The following is a 23699-nucleotide window of genomic DNA, read 5'->3' on the forward strand; positions in this document are numbered from 1 at the left end:
TCCTCAGGCAGTTCAACGTCCAATTTTCTGAGGAACCCCAGACTGGTTTCCAGAATGGTTGTACCAGTCTGCAATCCCACCAACAATGGAGGAGTGTTCCTCTTTCTAAGCGTCCTTGCCAGCATCTGCTGTCACCTGAGTTTTTGATCTTAGCCATTCTCACTCGTGTGAGGTGAAATCTCAGGGTTGTTTTAATTTACATTTCCCTTATGACTAAAGATGTTGAACATTTCTTTAGGTGTTTCTCAGCCATTCGGCATTCCTCAGCTGTGAATTCTTTGTTTAGCTCTGAATCCCATTTTTTTTGTTTGTTTTTTTGTTTTTTTGTTTTTTTTTTTTTTTTTTGAAATTTGAAGTCTTTATTGAACCAATTGCATGTTAGGTTACAAAGGTATTTCACTTTTCCAAAATGCTGTTTCTCTTTGTAGACCAATCTGGCCACAAAAGGCTACCTGGCTAAGTATTAGCCAGAAACTTCTAAATCCCAGTGTGATCTTCTTGTGGCATTTTTCCAACAAATAATGCAGACCAAATCACAAGATGGCCACCTCACTGATCACATTGTCCTTAGGTTAATGAGCAGAGGCTGACAGGCTGTCTCCTCACTCTTCCAAGAACCGCCCAAGTGCACACTGCAGAAGGAAAGTTTGTTTTGAATACCACAGGACAGAAGGACAGGCAGCTCATAACTCCAGTGGAAAAACATATAGGAGAGCTGAGTGGCAACAGCAGGCACTGTGATAACCTGGGCTGTCAAAGTCTCTCCGTTACTCTGGCATTGAACCCCATTTTTAATAGGGTTATTTGTCTCCCTGCGGTCTAACTTCTTGAGTTCTTTGTATATTTTGGATATAAGGCCTCTATCTGTTGTAGGATTGGTGAAGATCTTTTCCCAATCTGTTGGTTGCCGTTTTGTCCTAACCACAGTGTCCTTTGCCTTACAGAAGCTTTGCAGTTTTATGAGATCCCATTTGTCGATTCTTGATCTTAGAGCATAAGCCATTGGTGTTTTGTTCAGGAAATTTTTTCCAGTGCCCATGTGTTCCAGATGCTTCCCTAGTTTTTCTTCTATTAGTTTGAGTGTGTCTGGTTTGATGTGGAGGTCCTTGATTCACTTGGACTTAAGCTTTGTACAGGGTGATAAGCATGGATCGGTCTGCATTCTTCTACATGTTGTCCTCCAGTTGAACCAGCACCATTTGCTGAAAAAGCTTTCCTTTTTCCATTGGATGGTTTTGGCTCCTTTGTCAAAAATCAAGTGCCCATAGGTGTGTGGGTTCATTAATGGGTCTTCAATTCTATTCCATTGGTCTATCTGTCTGCTCTGTACCAATACCATGCAGTTTTTATCACTATTGCTCTGTAATACTGCTTGAGTTCAGGGATAGTGAATCCCCCTGAAGTCCTTTTATTGTTGAGGATAGTTTTAGCTATCCTGGGTTTTTTGTTATTCCAGATGAATTTGCAAATTGTTCTGTCTAACTCTTTGAAGAATTGGATTGGTATTTTGATGGGGATTGCATTGAATCTGTAGATTGCTTTTGGTAAAATGGCCATTTTTACTATATTAATCCTGCCAATCCATGAGCATGGGAGATCGTTCCATCTTCTGAGGTCTTCTTCAATTTCTTTCTTCAGTGTCTTGAAATTCTTATTGTAAAAATCTTTTACTTGCTTGGTTAAAGTCACACGGAGGTACTTTATATTATTTGGGTATTATGAAGGGTGTCGTTTCCCTAATTTCTTTATCGGCTTGTTTCTCTTTTGTGTAGAGGAAGGTTACTGATTTATTTGAGTTAATTTTATACCCAGCCACTTTGCTGAAGTTGTTTATCAGCTTTAGTAGTTCTGTGGTGGAACTTTTGGGATCACTTAAATATACTATCATATCATCTGCAAATAGTGATATTTTGACTTCTTCTTTTCCGATCTGTATCCCCTTGACCTCCTTTTGTTGTCTGATTGCTCTGGCTAGAATTCAAGAACTATATTGAATAAGTAGGGAGAGAGTGGGCAGCCTTGTCTAGTCCCTGATTTTAGTGGGATTGCTTCAAGTTTTTCTCCATTTAGTTTAATGTTAGCAACTGGTTTGCTGTATATGGCTTTTACTATGTTTAGGTATGGGCCTTGAATTCCTATTCTTTCCAGGACTTTTTCATGAAGGGGTGTTGAATTTTGTCAAATGCTTTCTCAGCATCTAATGAAATGATCATGTGGTTTTGTTCTATCAGTTTGTTTATATAATGGATCACGTTGATGGTTTTCGTATATTAAACCATCCCTGCATGCCTGGGATGAAGCCTACTTGATCATGGTGGATGATTGTTTTGATGTGCTCTTGGATTCGGTTTGCCAGAATTTTATTGAGTATTTTTGCGTCGATATTCATAAGGGAAATTGGTCTGAAGTTCTCTTTCTTTGTTGTGTCTTTGTGTGTTTTAGGTATAAGAGTAATTGTGGGGGTTGGGGATTTAGCTCAGTGGTAGAGTGCTTGCCTAGGAAGCACAAGGCCCTGGGTTCGGTCCACAGCTCCGAAAAAAAGAACCAAAAAGAAAAAAAAATGAGAGGAATTGTGACTTCATAGAAGGAATTTGGTAGTGCTCCATCTGTTTCAATTTTGTGGAATAGTTTATATAATATTGGTTAGAGGTTTTGTATGAAGGTCTGATAGAATTCTGCACTGAACGCGTGTGGACCTGGGCTCCTTTTGGTTGGGAGACCTTTAATGACTGCTTCTATTTCCTTAGGAGTTATGGGGTTGTTTAACTGGTTTATCTGTTCCTGATTTAACTTCTGTACCTGGTATCTGTCTAGGAAATTGTCCATTTCCTGTAGATTTTCAAGTTTTGTTGAATATAGGCTTTTATAGTAAGATCTGATGATTTTTAGAATTTCCTCTGAATCTGTAGTTATGTCTCCCTTTTCATTTCTGATTTTGTTAATTTGGACACACTCTCTGTGTCCTCTCGTTAGTCTGGCTAAGGGTTTATCTATCTTGTTGATTTTCTCAAAGAACCAACTTTTGGTTCTGTTGATTCTTTCTATGGTCCTTTTTGTATCTACTTGGTTGATTTCAGCTCTGTGTTTGATTATTTCCTGCCTTTTACTCCTCCTAGGTGTATTTGCTTCTTCTTGTTCTAGAACTTTTAGGTGTGCTGTCAAGTTGCTGACATATGCTCTTTCCTGTTTCTTTCTGCAGGCACTCAGCGCTATGAGTTTTCCTCTTAGCACAGCTTTCATTGTGTCCCATAAGTTTGGGTACGTTGTACCATCATTTTCATTAAATTCTAAAAAGCTTTCAATTTCTTTCTTTATTTCTTCCTTGACCAGGTTATCAATGAGTGGAACATTGTTCAATTTCCACGTATACGTGGGTATTCTTCCCTTAGTGTTATTGAAGACCAGTTTTAAGGCCATTGTGGTCCGATAGCACGCATGGGATTATTTCTATCTTTCTGTACCTGTTGAGGCCTGTTTTTTGACCAATTATATGGTCAGTTTTGGAGAAAGTACCATGAGGAGCTGAGAAGAAGTTATATCCTTTTGCTTTAGGATAGAATGTTCTATAAATATCTGTTATGTCCATTTGGCTCATGACTTCTCTTAGTCTGTCTACTTTCTGTTTAATTTCTGTTTCCATGATCTTTCCATTGATGTGAGTCGGGTGTTGAAATCTCCTACTATTATTGTGTGAGGTGCAATGTGTGTTTTGAGCTTTAGTAAGGTTTCTTTTACGTATGTAGCTGCCCTTGCATTTGGGGCAGAGATATTTAGGATTGAGAGTTCATCTTGGTGGATTTTTCCTTTGATGAATATGAAGTGTCCTTCCTTATCTTTTTTGATGACTTTTAGTTGAAAATTGATTTTATTTGATATTAGAATGGCTACTCCAGCTAGCTTCTTCCGACCATTTGCTTGGAAAGTTGTTTTCCAGCCTTTCACTCTGAGGTAGTGTCTGTCTTTGTCTCTGTGGTGTGTTTCCTGTAGGCAGCAGAACGCAGGGTCCTAGTTGCGTATCCAATATGTTAATCTATGTCTTTTTATTGGGGAGTTGAGGCCATTGATGTTGAAAGATATTAAGGAATAGTGATTATTGCTCCCTGTTATACTCATATTTGTATATGAGGTTATTTTTGTGTGTTTTTCTTCTCTTTGTTTTGTTGCCAAGATGATTAGTTTCTTGCTTCTTCTAGGGTATAGCTTGCCTCCTTATGTTGGGCTTTACCATTTATTATCCTTTGTAGTGCTGGATTTGTAGAAAGATATTGTGTAAATTTGGTTTTGTCATGGAATATCTTGGTTTCTCCATCTATGTTAATTGAGAGTTTTGCAGGATACAGTAACCTGGGCTGGCATTTGTGTTCTCTTAGGGTCTGTATGACATCAGTCCAGTATCTTCTGGCCTTCATAGTTTCTGGAGAAAAGTCTGGTGTGATTCTGATAGGTCTGCCTTTATATGTTACTTGACCTTTTTCCCTTACTGCTTTTAATATTCTTTCTTTATTTTGTGCGTTTGGTGTTTTGACTATTATGTGACGGGAGGTGTTTCTTTTCTGGTCCAATCTATTTGGAGTTCTGTAGGCTTCTTGTGTGCCTATGGATATCTCCGTTTTTTTAGGTAAGGGAAGTTTTCTTCTATGATTTTGTTGAAGATATTTACTGGTCCTTTGAGCTGGGAGTCTTCACTCTCTTCTATACCTATTATCCTTAGGTTTGATCTTCTCATTGAGTCCTGGATTTCCTGTATGTTTTGGACCAGTAGCTTTTTCCGCTTTACATTATCTTTGACAGTTGAGTCAATGATTTCTATGGAATCTTCTGCTCCTGAGATTCTCTCTTCCATCTCTTGTATTCTGTTGGTGAAGCTTGTATCTACAGCTCCTTGTCTCTTCTTTTGGTTTTCTATATCCAGGGTTGTTTCCATGTGTTCTTTCTTGATTGCTTCTATTTCCATTTTTAATTCCTTCAACTGTTTGTGTTTTGCTGGACTTCTTTCAGGGATTTTTGTGTCTCCTCTCTATGGGCTTCTACTTGTTTATTTATGTTTTGCTGGAATTCTTTCAGGGATTTTTGCGATTCCTCTCTTTAGGCTTCTACTTGTTTATTAATGTTTTCCTGTGTTTCTCTAAGGGAGTTCTTCACGTCTTTCTTGAAGTCCTCCAGTATCATGATCAAATATGATTTTGAAACTAGATCTTGCTTTTCTGGTGTGTTTGGATATTCCATGTTTGTTTTGATGGGAGAATTGGGCTCCGATGGTGCCATGTAGTCTTGGTTTCTGTTGCTTGGGTTCCTGTGCTTGCCTCTCGCCATCAGATTATCTCTAGTGTTACTTTGTTCTGCTATTTCTGATAGTGGCTAGACTGTCCTATAAGCCTGTGTGTCAGGAGTGCTGTAGACCTGTTTTCCTGTTTTCTTTCAGCCTGTTATGGGGACAGAGTGTTCTGCTTTCGGGCGTGTAGTTTTTCCTCTCTACAGGTCTTCAGCTGTTCCTGTGGGCCTGTGTGTTGAGTTCACCAGGCAGGTCACTTGCAGCAGAAAAGTTGGTCTTACCTGTGGTTCCGAGGCTGACGTTCACTCTGGGGGTGCTGCCCACGAGCTCTCTGCAGAGGCAGCAACCAGGAAGTTCTGCGCTGCTGTTTCCGGGAGCTTCAGTCCACCAGGGTTCCAGATGGCGTTTTGTGTTTTCCTCTGGAATCAGTAATGTGTGCAGAGTGCAGTGTCTTCTGGTTTCCCAGGCGTGTCTGGCTCTCTGAATGTTTAGCTCTCCCTCTCACGGGATTTGGGTGCAGAGAACTGTTTATCCGGTCTGTTCCTTCAGGTTCCAGCGGTGTCTCAGTCGCAGGGGTCCTGCAGCTTCTGGGCCCTCCCTCACGGGAACCCAGAGGCCTTATACATTTTCCTCTTGGGCCAGGGATGTGGGCAGGGGTGGGCAGTGTTGGTGGGCTCTTCCGCTCTGCAGCCTCAGGAGTGCCCACCTGACCAGGCGGTGAGGTCTCTCTCCCACGGGGTCTGGGAGCAGTGAGCTGCTGCGGGCCGTGATCCGCGGGTGTGGGACTCCTGGTAAACACAGGAAGTCCCTCGGGTATACTTTTTAATTGCTGGTATGAAAAGTTTCTAATTTCTTTTTGGAGGCACTTAGTGCTAAGAACTTGCTTCTGTTTTGTATTGCATGTAGATTTGCTACCCTGCCAAAGCTCTGGAAATGGGTCATGCTACCAGCCCCCACCCAGCTTTCCTTGAATCTACTGATAAAAGAGGCAGACACACATGTTGTTAATTTTCAACCTGCCCTCTTGGCACAATTGCTGGGCATTATTAAACTCCCATGGGTAGCATTCCCTTATCCATACCTTAGCTCTATATCTGCCCTAAATACCCCAGAGCACCCACGTGTAAGAGAGGTATGTGGGTCCACTCAGTTTCAAGGTTTCAAATAACTGGTCAACTTTTCTCCATCAGAAGCATAAAGCACTCTGTCTCTCTTTTCTTTGTGTCTGTCTCTTGTCCCCCAGGAAACTGGAAGTCCCACATATCCCATCTGCCTAGCAATTGGATCATGGCTTCTTTACCAACAGATCAAAAGCCAGTAGATGAGCAGGACCATCCGAACAATCTACAGTTTTGTCGTCATTTTTATTGAATTCTAGATGTTTAATTATTTCACTCACCCAGAGATCACTGAGTAGAGAGTTGTTCAATATCCATGAGTATGTAGGCAAGTGTTTCTGTTGTTAAAATCCAGCTTTATTCCATAGTTGTGTGATAAGAGAAAAGGAGTTTTCAATTTTCTTGTATATATTGTGACTTGCTTTATGATCAGTCATATGGTTGATTTTGGTGAAGGATCCATGAGGACCCATAAACTGGTATTTGTTTGTGTTTAGGTGAAAGATTATATAGATGACAGACCTGTCCATTTGGTTCATAATATCTGTTAGTTTCATTTTTGTACTGATTAGTTTTTGTGTAGATGACCTGTCAATTGGTGAAAGTGAGAAGTTGAAGTTTTTGTTTTGTTTTGTTTTGTTTTTTGTCTCCTATTTTTAATGTGTGCAGCTTGATGTACAATTAACACTTTAGCAATTTTTTTACAGATGTGGGTGCTGTTATGTTTGGAGTACAGATGCTCAGATTTGAGATATCAACATGGTAGAATTTTTTCCTGTGTTAAATATGAAATGTCCTTCCCTGTCTCTTGTATAATTTTGTTTTGGCTGAAAATCTGCTTTATTAGCTATTACAATGGCTACTCCAGTCTTCTTCTTGGGCCAGATTTCATGGTCAACTTTTTCTAGACTTTACCCTGAGATAGGTAGTATCTATCTTTTATTATAGTGGTGTCCTTCTTGTATATGCCAAAATGATGAATTTTGTTTTTGCATCCATTATTTTAGCCTGTGTCTTTTTATTAGAAAATGATATTGATGGATATTAATGACCAGTGATTGTTTTTTTCCTGTTGTTTTGATATTGGTGGTGGTGGTGGTGGTGGTGGTGGCTGTGGAGGTGGTGGTGGTGGTGGTGGTAGTGTGTGTGTGTGTGTGTGTGTGTGTGTGTGTGTGTATGTCTGTGTCTGTGTCTGTGTCTGTGTCTGTGTCTGTGTCTGTGTCTATGTCTGTCTGTGTCTATGTGTCTGTGTGCATGCACTTCCCTTGTTTTTTCTGGTATGGAACTACATATTTCCTATGTTTTCTTGTATGTAGTTATAATTCTTGGGTTGGAGTTTTATTTCTAGTAATTTTTGTAGGACTAGATTTGTGAATAGAGAGTTTGAATTTGGATTTGTCTTAAAATATTTTGTTTTCTCTATCTATGGTTATTGAAATTTTACTGAGTATAGTAGTGTAGGTTAACATCTGTGGCTTTTTATAGGTTGCAAGATGTCTTTCCAGGCCTTTATAGATTTTGGATTCTCTGTTGAGAAGTCAGGTGTAATTCTGATAGACTTGACATTATGTTACCCAGTCTTTTTCCCTCACAGTATCTAATATTATTTCTTTATTCTATAAATTTTCTCTTTTGATTATTACATGTGGGAGGATTCTTTTCTAGGATTTTTTTTATTGGTGCTATATAAACGTCTTGTATTTTTACTAGCATTTCTTTTTTTATATTGGGAAATTTTTCTTCTATGAGTTTGTTGAAAATAATTTCTGGTTCTTGGAACTAGGACTATTCAATTTCTCCTAATCCTATTGTTCTTAGGTTAGGTCTTTTCATGGTATCCAAGATTTCCTACATGTTTTATTTATACCAGGAATATTTTAGATTTAACAGTTTCTTTGATTGATGTCTCAATTTCTTCTATTGTATCTTTAACACCTGAGATTCTTTCTTCCATCCCTTGCATTCTGTTAATGCTGCTTGCACCTGTTTTTTCTGTTCTCTTCTCTAGGTTCTCCATTGCCATAATTCCCTCAGTTTAGCTTATTTGTTTTAATCTTCTATTTCCACTTTCAGGTCTTGCACTTTTTTATTTATTTTCTTCACCTAATTAATTGTATTTTTTCTATATATTATTATAGGTTGTGTTTGTTTCCTCTGTAAAGACTCTACCTGTTTATATTTTCCTGTATTTCTTTAAGGATTTATTCATTTCCTCTTAAAGGACTCTATCATCTTTAGAAGACTGAACTTAAAGTCATTTTGATGTATGCCAGTTGTGTTGGGATATTCAGGCATTGCTGTAGTAAGGTAGCTGTGCTCTGAAGGTGTAATATTACTCTGACTTTTGCTGACTGTGTTTTGTTCAGCATCTTTAGTCATGTGGATGGCTTTGGTCCCTGGTTGTTCCTGGGAGTGAGTTAACTTAGATGGTCTTGGTATTGTGTTGTGTGTCTCCAGATCAACAGGTTCAAATGTTTCAAAATCTGTAGAACTGATAAAGATAGGCAGAGAGGTGGAAGAAGAATGAAGATTCACCATGCATAGTAGATTGCTCAGGGCAGCTTTGGGTGCCCTAGAGCACTCAGTGAGCAGGACGTATGGTGGTGGAAGGGAAGCTAATCTGTATGGTTCAAGGTCCAAAAGTTTGATAAATGTAAGCAGAGATTGGGGGTGGCAATGGGGGGAAGAATAAGCATAATGGGAATCTTTAGATGGAACTTAGCTGCACATTTCATATACAAATCAGCAAAGCACTATTAATTCAATTTCTACTTGCACCATGCTTGCAGGTATCTAATTTGTCAGACTATACTTAGTCAACATTTTTCTTGCAAATTATGCTGATATAATTTATACAGTCATATTCTTGAATGAGATTTCTTAGCTATATAAAAACAGCCGTTTTCATATGTGACAATGACTAAGGTATTTAACTTTCCCAAATATTAGCTCTCCTGCAGGTTACATAAAGGTCAAATTAAATGATTCTTATAAGTACTCAGGTACACAGCCATCGATAAATATTTATTACATTGTTGGCATTATTAATTCTATGTTTTCTTCTTTCAATTGCACAGTTTGAGTCAAAGTTTTGTAAGATTCAAACATAATGACTATGGCCGCTTTAAGGAAAACACCAGGTGGCTGGGACTTTCTGTTATCAGAACCAGGGAGATTCCAAAGAATTTAGAATAACACCCTGTTCCAGGAAATAAGCTAACTGCAAAGAGGGCATGGCCCTTAACCACCCCCCATCCTCATACCAAAGATATCTCTCCATCCAGGAATGTAAAGGTCAATGTGCGTCATCAAGGACCAATTCATGCTGTTGTCAAAGGCTGTCCTCCACAAGCATATAAAAAGTGTGTGCTTTTGCTACTCGGAGTCACCTTTGTCCAGATTATAGGGCAACCCCAGCGCGCTGGATCATTAAATCTCCTTCTTGATTGTGTTGTTCTCTGTCTCCGTGTTTTTGTGGATGAGACCTCCAGGATGTAGGACGTATTGGGTCCTACAGTTTCTTTATATAGTCTTGATGAGCTCTAAATTTGCAATTCCTTTTTCTCTGTCTCTCAAGTGCTAGAACAATATGCAGGTGAAACCCACCTGGCTTTATTTTTAAATAAATATTTGCATCCAATTACTTCTATTACTTACAAAAAAATCTGTGTTTTTACCATTAAATAATAATGATATAATGACAAATATTTGGAGACATGGACTTGATTATTGACCTGAAGTAAAATGATCAATTTTAGGAAGGAAAAGGTTACTCATGTGGATTCTCACTTCACAAATTCACTGTAGCAAAGAATCCTCTAGACAGCCAAATGTACAAAAGTTCATCTTTCACTTTTTACCAGCTCAAGCTTCAGTAAAAGCAAAATGGAAGAGTGTTGAATAAGTTGTTCAGCAATAATGGATAAAGTGTTTAACATGTATGCATGAGAAGCTCTCAGATGATCAGAACCCATAAAAATAACCAAAGCTGTAGTGCATGTTTGTAATTCATAAACCAGGAAGGAAAAGTCAGGAGGATTCTTAGAGCTTGCTGGCCTGCCAACTTAACTTAATCAGGTTCAGTGAGAGTCCTGCTTGAAAAAATAAGAGGCAAGGTCATTGAATAAGACTCTTGATGTCCTCCTGCACCCTCTACTTTTTTGTGTGCAAACACATATGGAAGGTATAAGCACACACACACACACACACACACACACACACACACACACACACACACACGTAGGTACACACAGGAGTCAACTAGGGGAATGTGATGTCCTAAGCAGAAAATGAAACAAATTAAAATCAATAGTAGTGAAAGGAAATTAATATCTGCAGTAAGGTTAAAACGGATAAAAAAGACTTTGGGATTCCTTTGAACCCAAAGAGAAAGGAAAGCCAGACCCATACTTGCACTCATGTGCAGTCTGTTAAGGAGTGTAGGTGTTTACATGAGAGGCATCCATTTTCATTTCAAAGTCATTGCTCTCTGACTATTTCCAGCTTTTTAGCAGGGTTGGGAGTCTCTAGTTGTTGAAAAGCAACAATACCTTGAACACAAAAAGGTATTTCAGAGGTCTTCCCTAAAAGTTGCCTACCCAGAACACTCCTGCAAAGCTGGGTTCCCTTGGTCTACCATTATTCATGGGCAGGAGCCTCAGAGCCACTTCTACCATTTGCCTCCAGCTGTGTTGGCATAACAGAAACTCAAATGTGCAGCAACAAGCTCCAACCCTAAATTTATTGTAAAAGCCACCATTTCTATTTCGTTTGGCTTGTAAACAATCTCGTACTATTAGAAAGCTTAATTATAAATAACAGTCTAGTCTCTTTTAATTGAAATCTACATTTATTTAGAGCCTTTTCATGAGGCTGGAATTAAGAACAAAAAACATTAGTGTTGAATAGAAATGGACCACACTATTCAAATGGAAAAAATTCAAATGCTACCCAACATTAAATTGTCTCTGAAAAGTGAAAAATACTTTATACTTAGTATTTCTTTCTGTTAATGTAAAACCACATTGCTAATGTTAACCCTCTGTTGTTACTGACCTGAAGAAATAGTTGTAAATATCATTGACATAATAAAGTATATTTGCAGAAAAATATATAATTCATTGTGAGCAGTGATGGCTCTAATAAATGAATGTATCCATAGTAATTAATCACTTCACTAAAATTATTAATTACTATGTATAAATAATTGAACTAAATATTCTATAGTCATGATTTTGGATAACTTAACTAAAGTAAACAATTGGAAATATGTGATAGTGTAGGGGTGGTTCAGATGTTGTCCTGTTGCCTCTTTGGTTCTTGATCTGTGGTAAAGAAGACATGGGTCAATTGCTGGCCAGAAGGAATAGGTGGAACTTGTGGGTCCATGGAGAAAAAGAGAGACACAAGGAGGAGAGAAGAGTTCACCATGCTTTGGAAAGAGAAAAGCCAAGCAGCCATGTGAGGTCTCAGGAGGAGCAGCTACAGCTGTTCCTACAGTGATGTTTAGCAGAATCTAGATTTAACTGGGCACTAAAGTTTAGAGCAGACAGGAAGAGCAGAGCTATAAGTATTGATAAGGGCATGCTACCATCAGGAGTTCAAAAATACTCAACAATTGAGCCAAGAAGGCAAGTTGAAAACAAGCAAATGTGAATGTGTCTTTTATCCAATGATTCAAGGGAAGCTAGGAGGGGGTTTGTAGCCAGGCCTGTTCTCAGAGCTAAGGGAGGGTAGCAAAAGCTACATGGAACATGATATCAATCAGAATATATTTTTATGACTTAAGAGAAATTTTATGAAACAATTTAACCTTATAGCTTGATGCATTATTCTAATCAATAGCTACTTCTAATATATTCCATCATAATTAGTGGGCTAGTAAACTAATCTTAAAAGCTACTAGAATGCTTTAGTCTGTACTTTGGAAAACAATATTAAAAAAGGCAAAATAAGTTTGACTATATTTTCTTATTTATGGAGTTTATGATCAACCAAGATAAATAAGACAAAATAAGATCACAAAGATGACAATGGGGATAAGTAACTTGAGAATGTAAAATTAGAAATATTGCAAGGCAAGAAAAATACAGACATCATTGTTGAAACAAGTATAAAGTTGCAAGGCAGAGAAAAAGATTTTTCATTCAGTGAAGAAGAAAGTTTATAAGAAGTTGGTATTTATGATGGAACTTGAATTCAGGTTGTCTTTTTAGAAACAATTCTACAGAAAGGTAGAAATGATATTCCAGATGGAGTTCACAGCATGAGCCCAGGCCACAGATGATCAAGAAAGGGAGGGGTGGGCATAGCAAACAGTGAGTCATTTATTTTGGCTGGAGAAAAATATACAGACCAAAGTAACAGAAAAGAATTTTAACAGAATAAAATAGAGCAAGGATGAATACTATTTTAAGACTCAGGGGTCAGTGGAGAATATAAAACACACCAACTTTTCAATTCATACATCTACTCACAAATCCATCAATGTGACAATAGTTTGTTGAACATTAATAGTCAAGGGCTTTTGCAACCAAAATGCAAGAAAAATAAGCAGGAAATTAACTCTATTCTTTCACCATTAGGAAATTTAAGTATGTCACATCAAGAAATGACCATAAGAGAACCAAATGTCTTGTCTTGGCTCACACTTTGCTTTAATGATTAGGAGAACACTGAAAACAAGGTATGATAAGTTAAAAGAAGAGAGGGTAGTAGGACATATCTTTGGCAGACCCACACCAAGTTGTACCCCTGTGAAATTACACTACTCAACAGATCAAGAGATTTATTAGAGGAGGGAGCAGCAGAAGCCCATGTAGAAACATGACATAAAGAAAAGATAGAAAGAGACTGAAAGAGACACATGAGGGAGACAGACAAAAGAGGATGAAGAAAGTACTAGGGTAGCTGGGGGTCCTTTTAGACACAGCACCTAGCACACGTAGCATACCTGGCATCTGCAAAGTGATGATATAAGCTGCTATTATGTCCCTGAGAACAGGCCAGTGGAACAGTCTGATAACTAACAGAGTAGAAATTATTCTTTTGTATAAAAACTTGCACTAAAAAAGGAAATCTCCATTTTTAGGGGTGTCTGCATTCTGTAGAAAAACAAATTGTAAGATATTTTCTCATTGAAAAAGATACCAAGATAAAGCTGCTTCCTCTACTGAAAGGGCTGATCCTGGCCTGCTTTTCCTGACCTTTACCATACTCTCCTTTTTAGGTTTAAGTATGTGATAATATTTAAGCCCAATTTCAAATTCCACTCTGAGTTTTAGTAGATTCTGTCTTATGCATACGCTTGAGATATATGATGTTAAATTATTGAATTTCTGTTTGTTTCTTGAAAGTCTTTTTTTTTTATAGGAGTCCATCTCAACTAAAAACTACAAACAGTAAAAGAATATTATTTTTCCTCTTCAAAATAACTTTTTACATTCTGGCAAAATATATAAAACTGATAAATCTGTCAATCATTGGGTAAAGAAGGACTGTTTCACACAATCCCATCACCATGTGATTACATAAATTAATGAGTGACACTGGTAGAAGATCAGAAGAACACAATGTCTAAAACAGTGGTTCTCAACCTGTGTGTCATGATTTTTTTGGGATCACATATCAGACATCTTGCATTTCAGATATTTATGTTATGCCTCATAACGGTAACAAAATTATAGTTGTAAGTTAGCAACAAAATAATATGTGGTTGGCTGTTACTACAATATGAAGTACTAATTGTATTAAGGTTTTGCAATTTTAGAAAGGTTGATGACCACTAATCTAGAGAAATGCATCATAAATACCAGGCTTAGAGAATTACAGATTGGAATGAAAACTATATTTGGAAATAGGTTAGACTAGATTCTATACTACAATGTGCAAAGAACTTGTCTATATGTCATTTATGTCCTGAAACATTATAGGGGGCTGAATTTTAAAATCATAGGACAATAAACATAATACTGGAGGTTTTGTAACAGTTTAACATTCAGAATATGAAATGGTTTTGATCATCTATTTTAACAAGATTAATATTAAGAATTAAGAGAAAAATAGCAGCAGAATGAAAAAAAACGGTAAACATTTAGTTCATTCAGAAAACTATGTCTTCTGTTGGCTTTAAGGAAGTCATGATTTCTGAAGAGATTAAAGCCATTACAGTGAGTCAAGTGAGTTAGCAGGGAATCAGTATGAAGTATGCCTTTGTGCATCTCAGGTCGTGTCCAGGTCCCACATAAGGCAAGCTCAAGTGTATGAAAGAGTCAACTCATTTGAAATCTGTTACTTATGAAAAAATTATCCCTTCCTTGATATCTTGCTTACACAAAGCCAACTAGAAGTTTTTTCTCTGGGATTCCATTCATTCTGTTTAGTTATTTATGCACTTAAATGCCTATGCATCATTAATACAAGAAGATGGGACTGCTAGCATTAAAGGTAGTGAGAGAGCCTGGTTTCATCTATGTGATGTTTGTACTGCATGAAGAATTGAGCTTTTCAACCAAGATCTCAGAGAAAAACCTGGGAGATGAGCTAGAGTGTGACACAGCCAGAAAATAGGCAGCCCTTGGTAAGGTCAAAATCTAACGCATAACAGAGAAATCAGGAAGATAAAAATATAAAGAACATCTGCTGACTTAAGTGACAGGTAATGAGTAAAACCCTCTCAAGAAGGCATCTGTGTAGGATGTAAATGCCATGACCATGGGAATACCAAGACCACAAGGACATCAATACTCAGGATCATTGGTACATACCACAAGCTGTCTGCTATAGATGCTGTACACGGAATTACAATGTTTAGGCTGTTTTATTGAAGAGTAAACTCATGTGAATCTGACCCTTAGAGTGCAGCTGCTCTGCTTCACTTTGTGCTGCTTTCATCCAGTGCTTCCTATGCTGCTATATCAACATTTTAGAATAGGAGTAGACACTGTGCCACTTCTCTTCGGAGTATATAACTTGTATTTTGTTTGTTTGTTTAAATAACAAGTTGGCTTAAAGATTTTTGATTTTAGAATTTTGAAAAAGATTAGAGCTTTTATGATTTTAGAGATTATTAGAGGTGAAATGAATATATATTTTATTTTATAGTTTAATACTTTTTAATTTTTGAGAAATTCATACATGATATTTTATTTATACCATTTCCAGCTCTTTTATTCTCCTTTTCAACTCTTCCTGCATTTTCCACTCTTTAGTTCAAGACCTTTCTTCATTCACTATTATTATGTGCAGATTAAATATACTTTACATTACAAGATACCCATGAAGCTTTAGGGATCACCTTAAGTAATGAGTATAAATTGTCCTTCCATATATTCATGTGTTGAACATAGTTTCTTTTCTAAATGCTGTGATAAAATTACTGTAGCAAAATATATTAAGGAAGAAATGACTTGTTTTTTGTTTTGTTTTGTTTTATTTTATTTTGTTTTGTTGTAGATCCAGGTTATAGTCTGTCATGGCAGGAAAGACAATGCATAAAGAAATCTAAGCATATGGTCACAGTAAGTCCACAGAGGGATAAATGAGAGCACACATGCAAATGCTCAGCTCATTTCCTTTTCTCTCTCAAGTTCAAGATCCCCTTTCTCAAGAATGGTGCAGCCCAGAGGGTAGGCCTTTCCATCTCAATTAGCACAATGAAAGTCATCCCCCAAAGACATGCCAGAGGCCCATTTCCGGTGATTCTAAATTGTGGCAAGTTGACAATTAACACTGATCATTACAGATAGTGTTCAACTAATGGCACAATTTTTTGGAAGTGGTATTAATTCTGGAAGCTGAATCAAGGCTAGAAGAAGTTCTTGTAAACATTTTGAAGGGAACTTCAAAGTTTACATTTAGGGATTGAAAAGATAGCTCAGTGGTTGGGATCTCATGCTGCTCTTCCACACAGGGTGAGTTTAGCTCTGAACACTCAGATCAGGCAGTTCACACATAACTGTGAGTCCAGTTCCAAAGAATTAGACAACACTGGCTTCCACATGTACCTGCACTGACATAATTAAAAATAAAATGAAGGATATACCTAATTCCTAATCTTTTCCTCTTTCTTTGTGTCTTCTCTAGCCTGACATCACAGACTTCTTCATTTGCCCCAACACTGCCACAGTATCTGGCTGAAGCAACCATAGTTGAATGACTATGAATTAAACCCTATGAGCAAACATAAATCTCCCTTAAAAACTTTAAAGAACACACACAGACACACACAGACACACAGACACACACACACACACACACACACACACAAACACATACACACATAATTAAAAAGTATAACAAAATGAGGAAGGGTAATAGCAAGCTGTTTCTTGGAGAATTTAAAGCTTTTAAGACACTGATAGGCAAAGAAATCAATTATGAGATGGAAAGATTATCTAATAAGCTCAATGGTAAAATACAACTCTCTCTACAGGTTGATGTGTTTTAAGTCATCTGGTCAAATGTCTTTTGTTCTGTGATTTAGAAATGTGAATTGAGAAACCTTCACAGCCAGCAAAACGATGCAAAGCTACAATATATTTACTCAGTCATTTTACTAGTCTCTAACCCTTATTTTTTAATTCAGGATTGTACCATCATTGACATTGCTCCATATGCCAGACCTCATTTTAAGGTCATTGCACCATTTTTGCCATACATGAGTTTCAACTCCACTAGGATGTCTCCTTCTTGCTGTTACTTTCTGTGTTTTGCTCTGCTCAGTCATAGTAGATTTGATTAACCTAAAAGCCAATGTATAAAATTATTGAAGAGATTGTTTTAGTTCACTTCACCATTACAAGAAGGCATCCAGGCGACCAACCGTTTCTGTTTTAAAAAACTGTACTGGTGACAGTACTTCATATTCCTATAGCACCAGGGAAAACAGCCTTGTTTTTAGCCTCATTATTTGTATTAGAAGTGATTATTCACTACTTTCCTCTCTTTTCAAATGTTGTATGATTTTTCTCTATCGGTTTAAAGCAAATACCTTTATCCCTTTTTATTTGGGAGAGTTATATTTGGTCATAAAAAGGGCCACTTGGTATCTGAACAACCTCACATATTTGCCTAATAATCCCTTTTAAGTAATCTAGCCCTTTGTTAATGGCTTTTTTTTAAGCCAGTCATACACTTAGAATCAAAATTAGCATCTAAATGAGGATGTTTTAAAACGCATGCCTAGGGGTTGCCAGTTTCACCTTTTTTATAGTTTGTCATGTTAAATTATGTAAAATAGAAATGGTATTTTAGTATTTAATGAGCTAATGCAGAACCTATTGAGAATGTCTCCCATCCCCCATTTTTCCTCACATAGCCCACAAACTGCCTTTTAAGGTATGAGAAATGGCCATGAACTTTAAAGCATGTGTCAGAATGTAGATAACCCTTTCTTTCTCCATGACCATTTAAGAAGCACAATATTACTACCATAACTGACAATGGTTAGAAATCTGCACTTATCAAGTATTTCTAGCTGATGTTATACATAGCAAATAATTAATTTCCCATTTAACTTACTAGAATGTTTTTCATGCTTTATATATATATATATATATATATATATATATTACTTTGTGAACTCAATTAACAGAGAAGATTGTATGCTAAGAAAAAATGAAATATCTACCTTAAGATAAGTAAACTATGGAAAATATTTCATATAAATAAAGCTGTAATAAAATCAGGGTCTTGATGAAAGATCAATGTGTGTTAGTTGGACATCACAAACATCTACATCGAATAACAGACACTATTAGTGGATTGATCTTAGAGAAAGAGGAGACCATTGTTTTAAGTAATTTGGAAATAGGACAACAAATTATATGGACTGTGGTATACAGAACAGAAGGTGATCAGGCATTGCATGATCCCATCTACAGAGAAAAGGTACAATGTCCTCTTCTAATAATTTTTATTTAACATGTTTTATATTGTAATATTTTAACACATGATTAAATCATTGTCTTAATTTAAAATAGAAAAAATACACAACTATATCTAAATAAAAATGTATTTTTACATAGATTTACTAAGTTCTCTGTTAACAGAGATTTAATTTAAATTATTACATATGACATTGTAATTTTCATCTTTGCATTTAAGGTTATTCTATTTCAAGTATAATTTTACTCTAGAGTGTTATTCCTGATTTTAATATGGAAAAAGATTGACCTAGCACCTGAACAAAATGAAAATTTTCTGTTTCACATTCTTGCTGCTACCAGGAGAGTGTCTATATTATTCTTTTTCTTCTTTTTCAATTTCAATTTTCTTTTCTATTTTGTGTGAGATTATTTCTTCTTTATTATTATTGTTTGGAGTTTTGCTTTTCATCTTCATGCATTCGTTAGCTTCATTTTATGTTTATTTTGGTTTTGTGTGTATGAGTATGTGTGTGTATGTATGAGTTTGTGTGTGTGTGTGTGTGTCCTGCTAATGTTTTTTGAGGCTGTCGTTGTTGTTGTTGTTGTTGTTGTTCTTGTTCTTGTTGTTGTTGTTCTTGTTGTTGTTGAGATTTTTATTTTCTTTGGTTATTTGTTTGTGTGGCTATTTTGGATTTTCATTTGTTTACTTTTTTACTTATTATTTTAACAGAACCACAATGTCCAGTTTTCTGTTTCATATATTGTACTTGCAAAATGATTCTGATATACTTTAATCTTCAATTAGATTACTTTTGGCCACCAAATTATTACTTTATTGGTAGGAATAGAATAAATTTTAATTCTCTGTTTCCTGACTCAATGATGAGTTCTAAAATGGCCGGAGCTGAATTACATTCTTAATTGTCATAGGCTGGTTAGTAGAATTTAAAACATAATAGTATATAAATAAAAACCATTAAGTCAATTACAAGATGAGCATACACAAATAAATTTAAAACTTTGTTGCTTTTGTGATAAAAAGTTTGTTTTCCAGATAAAATAAATCAAAATATCATAAAAATAAGCAGGCAAGTAATTAGCTGGGAATGAGTCATGTAGACTTCTCTTATCCTTGTCACTGTGCCTATAGTGATGAGATACAATGAATGTGTGATGATTATGGTCCATATGATTCCTGATGAATGTATTCTCCTGTTAAAACTGGCATAAATGAATAGATAGATAAATAGACAGGCAGATAGATAGATGAAGAATAAATCTCTTGGAAAAGATCTAATTACAACCTGTAAAAATAAAGTCAGACATGTTTCCTCCAGGAGTGTGTGTGTGTGTGTGTGTGTGTGTGTGTGTGTGTGTGTTTGTGTGTGTGTGTATTCACACATGCATGCTTTTACATGATCTTATGAATGCATATGCCCATGGATGACAGAGGCATTAGGTTCCCATAATGCTGGAGTTATAGATGTTTGCGATCTACATGACATGTGCTCTAGAAACCTAACTTGGGTCCTCTTCAAAAACAGTATATACTCTTAATCTCTGAGCCATAGCTCCAGTCCCTGGAGAATATTTTTTAAAAGGACATTATATTAGTTACTTTGATCACTATGACAAAATACTAGGAAATAAACAAACAAACAGAGAGACTTACTTTAGTTCAGTGTTTTGGAAGTTTCTGTTCACAATACTTGGCTCTAATGATTTTGGGTCCCTGATTCTGCAGAACAACATAGCAGTGGGAATATGAGGCAAAGAATGCTCACTCAGGGTGGACAGGGAAATGAGATGAGTCAAAATTAACTTTCATAAGAGCACTCATTCCAGTGACCAGCTTCATCCAGGTAGACCTTGCCTGGTAATGTTTGCAAATAGTACCACCTGCTCAGAACCAGCATTTAACTTGGAGTGCCATAGAGGACACTTCATATCAAAGTATAGAAGAAACTGAGAAAATAACACAGTGACACAGAATTTAAGCCCCAAAGGAGAATTGTGAGACACAGTATTTCTGGTGCTACAGAGACTAGTCAAAATAGTTACATTATTATCCCCTTACCATTGTGTTAATGGCCTGGATACATCACCCCATCTAACCTCACAACAAACTCTGCAAGCTCCAATTTTACAAAGAAAGAAAACTAAGGATCAGAAAGGTGAATAATTGACTATGAGCATACAGTTAATTATTCAGATCAACTAAATATGCACACTACAGCTTTACTGAGTTTTCTCTATGATCACTAAAAGCAAGATTCAGACAAACTGGACTCTGAACATGAGTCAGACTCCAGTAGTGATCACATCAAAAACTTTTCTGAAATTTGGATTTTGTGTTGTCGGACAAAGCAAAAATAAACACTACTTCGGAAAGGAGGATGTGACTCAGGACTCCACAGATTCCCACCCAATCCTGAACAGGAAGGCAGAAACTAAAGAGTATTAGCCCTCTGCAACAGTTCTGTGCTGAAAACACAAATACTATGTCACTTAGATGAAATCCACTAGAGTTACAATGACATAGGAATGGTTCACATATAAACAAACATAAGGAAGTCAGTGGACAAAGTGTTGGATGTGTAAAACTGGAATATTAATTTTCCAGAAAAGAAAAGAATAAAGTCTAAGGTAGAGAGACACAAAGACAAGAACACACAATTGACCACTCCCCATTCTGATCACAAACACCAAGAAAGAGGAAATGTTTTACGTGTACTATCAAAAGTTCATTCAGTCTATTTAAATATTAAAACCTAAGTTCTTGTGACTTCTGCCTATAAAAAGTGATAGTCTCTTCTTTACTTCCATATTGATCTTCATACTCTCATTTAGGAGAACTCAGGGTTTTCTCCTAATTGAAGCCAGAAAGCCCAATGGATACCTCTATTTACCTCAAGTAAAAAAATTTAAAAAAAATGTGTTTAATTGAAAAAGAATTGATCCTGTTTCCTGTTCCCTTTCCTCCATCCAACCCCTCCCCTGAATGCTCTGCCCAACCCTTTCCACTCTCCCTTCCCATTCTTAATTCTATAACCTGTTTTGGTTTAAAACCAGATGGCCCATAAAGATAATTTTTAAAAATACTTTTAAAATATTAATTAATCATACAAAGTTAGTAGTGTTATAATTAAAGGACATGGGAGAGCAACTTATCTAAAGAGACAATATCAATAATGATAAAGAATTATTTGAATGTAAAAAACTCATTTTATTCTACTAATCACATTGCACAAGAGGAAATATGAAATATGCTAGAGAAATATTTTACGATTCTGAATTTCCTGCATTATTAAAAAATAAATTAGATGTTGTAATTTTCCATTAAAATATCTCAATTTCTCCAGTGTTCCTGAGACTGGATAGAAATCCCTTTACTTAAACTCTGGACAAATCCATTAAAAGATGCTAGAGGGAATTTGTCAGTACAATTCTGGGGATGGAAAAGTTGACTGTAAGCCCTTTCATCTTTATTTAGGCTCTTCTGCTATATATTTCCTTTCTCAGAAAGAATTTATCTCTCCCCAAAAACATGTTGGGGAAAATAGCAGTACCAAACTATATCGTAATGCAGTAATCTATGTAATTAAATTATTTCATGGATCAATTGGAATGTGCAAATTGTGAAAAACTGTGAAATGTAATAATGTGTCTGACATTATAATTTCAGATGGCTTATTTATTCTTCAAGGGTTTTATGCATTAATGCTCATTTGATTTCTTTGAACAAAGAAATGTTTGCTGGTCTGCTTTGGTTCTTCATTCCTTAGACAAATTATGCAGGGACATATTCTGTGTAAGGCACTGTGTTAAGAGCTACTGGGGAGAGCAACAAAGCTGTGGGTCTCAGCTTATCAGGAGTCTACATTCTAACACAGTAAGGGACTCTATGTCAGGTAAAACAGAGGACACTGGAAATGCCAGGTTTAAATGCCATCTCTGCCTGCTGCCATCTAGGTTTCTGGTTTTTAATGTATAAATCAGGATAAAAATGTCTTTCTGTAATGATTGTCATCTAAGTAAGGAGATAATATTCATAAAGTGCCAGCAAAATTAAATATTTGGGCAATCAGTGGTACTGCTTTCTCCTTCTAGAAGGGAAAAATGTAATGAGGGTAAGACCTGCAGAATATATAAGCCAATCTCATAAACCACAACACAGGAGATTTGTTATATATTTTTCATATCATGATTGTTAACTGGGAGGAGAGAAATTATAAACATCTGAACATCTTTTATATCTCTTCGAATAACTGCATTTACCTCTTAAATCTAGCTGACCCTCTGTTCCAACCACACCCACACTGTGAGACATCCAGAATCATAGAAAGGATGGAGAGGTGAGCTGCCAGAAATGTAGGAAACAAAATACCTTTCACACATTCCCAGTCCTTCCCATTTGTTCACAACTGAAGTATAGGGAACCTTTTAGTTTGTATTCTGTTACAACTTTTAAGTCTTACATCTCAACCAAAAGTATGATTTTTTTTTCTTTTCCTTATAACTAGAACTCCGTCTTGTATTAGGCACCTTGACAATGTTACCTACTGGAAAAATAAACTGTGAAATTAACGAACTTGTATCAGTTATATATTATTGACAAAAGCTTGTCTGTTTAACTTGTAAAACAGGGTTGTGAATAAAGCTACAGGAGACTCTCTCTCTCACTCACTCTTCCGCTCTTCCTCTCTTCTGCTCTTCCTCTTTCTCTCTCTTCCTCTCTTCTGCTCTTCCTCTTTCTCTCTCTTCCTCTCTCTTCCTCTCTCTCTCTTTCTCTCTTCCTCTCTTCCTCTCCTGCCTTGACATGATAAAAAAAAGACTTGTAAAACAGTTTGCTACTGCTGCAGGCATCTGTTCAGGACAGCAGTGGTCAGGAGATGACCTTGCCTCCAAGAACACCTACAAACAAGTAGCATTGAAAGGAGTCAGTCAGACAGGACAAAGGAGCTAAGTCACAGAGAGCTGGGGAGCAGCTAAGTCTGGGCTCTGCAGCACTGGATGGGTGGGTTTGTCAGTGCCCAAGATTTAGAAAGGCTAGGAGTAGTAAATGCTATGACTATTTCATGAATTTTGGTCCCAAGACTTCTTTTAGGATGCCTGAATTTCATTCATCACACAAGGAGAAAAAGTGAAGGGAAAGAAACAAAGAGATGTGATGCAACTGAAACATTGTTTTCAAAAGATGAACTTGCCATTTGCAACAGGATGAGAAGGCAAGCTGGAGCACTGACATTGTCCCTGACAGTGGAAATTGAACTCTTAAATGGAGATAGAGTCAGTAACAGAAGAAATAATTCAAGAATTAGTAGAGAAGAAGCAGCAGCCCAGGTAAGCATGGTGAGGTCAAACAAGAAGAGAAAGCTGTACTACAGAACCAAAGTTTGAAAAGTGAAATAACAATTCCATTTGCAGAAGTACAAATGACAA

At 36.6% G+C, this 23699-nt stretch overlaps 1 pseudogene; it reads right to left on the bottom strand.

The window, feature by feature from the left end:
* Positions 1-702: 702 nt before the first annotated feature.
* Positions 703-810, bottom strand: LOC120101249 (small nucleolar RNA SNORA44; annotated as a pseudogene).
* Positions 811-23699: the final 22889 nt, after the last annotated feature.

The sequence above is a fragment of the Rattus norvegicus genome, chromosome 2 (genome assembly GCF_036323735.1).
Source record: "Rattus norvegicus strain BN/NHsdMcwi chromosome 2, GRCr8, whole genome shotgun sequence".
In the NCBI taxonomy this organism is placed as follows: domain Eukaryota; kingdom Metazoa; phylum Chordata; class Mammalia; order Rodentia; family Muridae; genus Rattus; species Rattus norvegicus.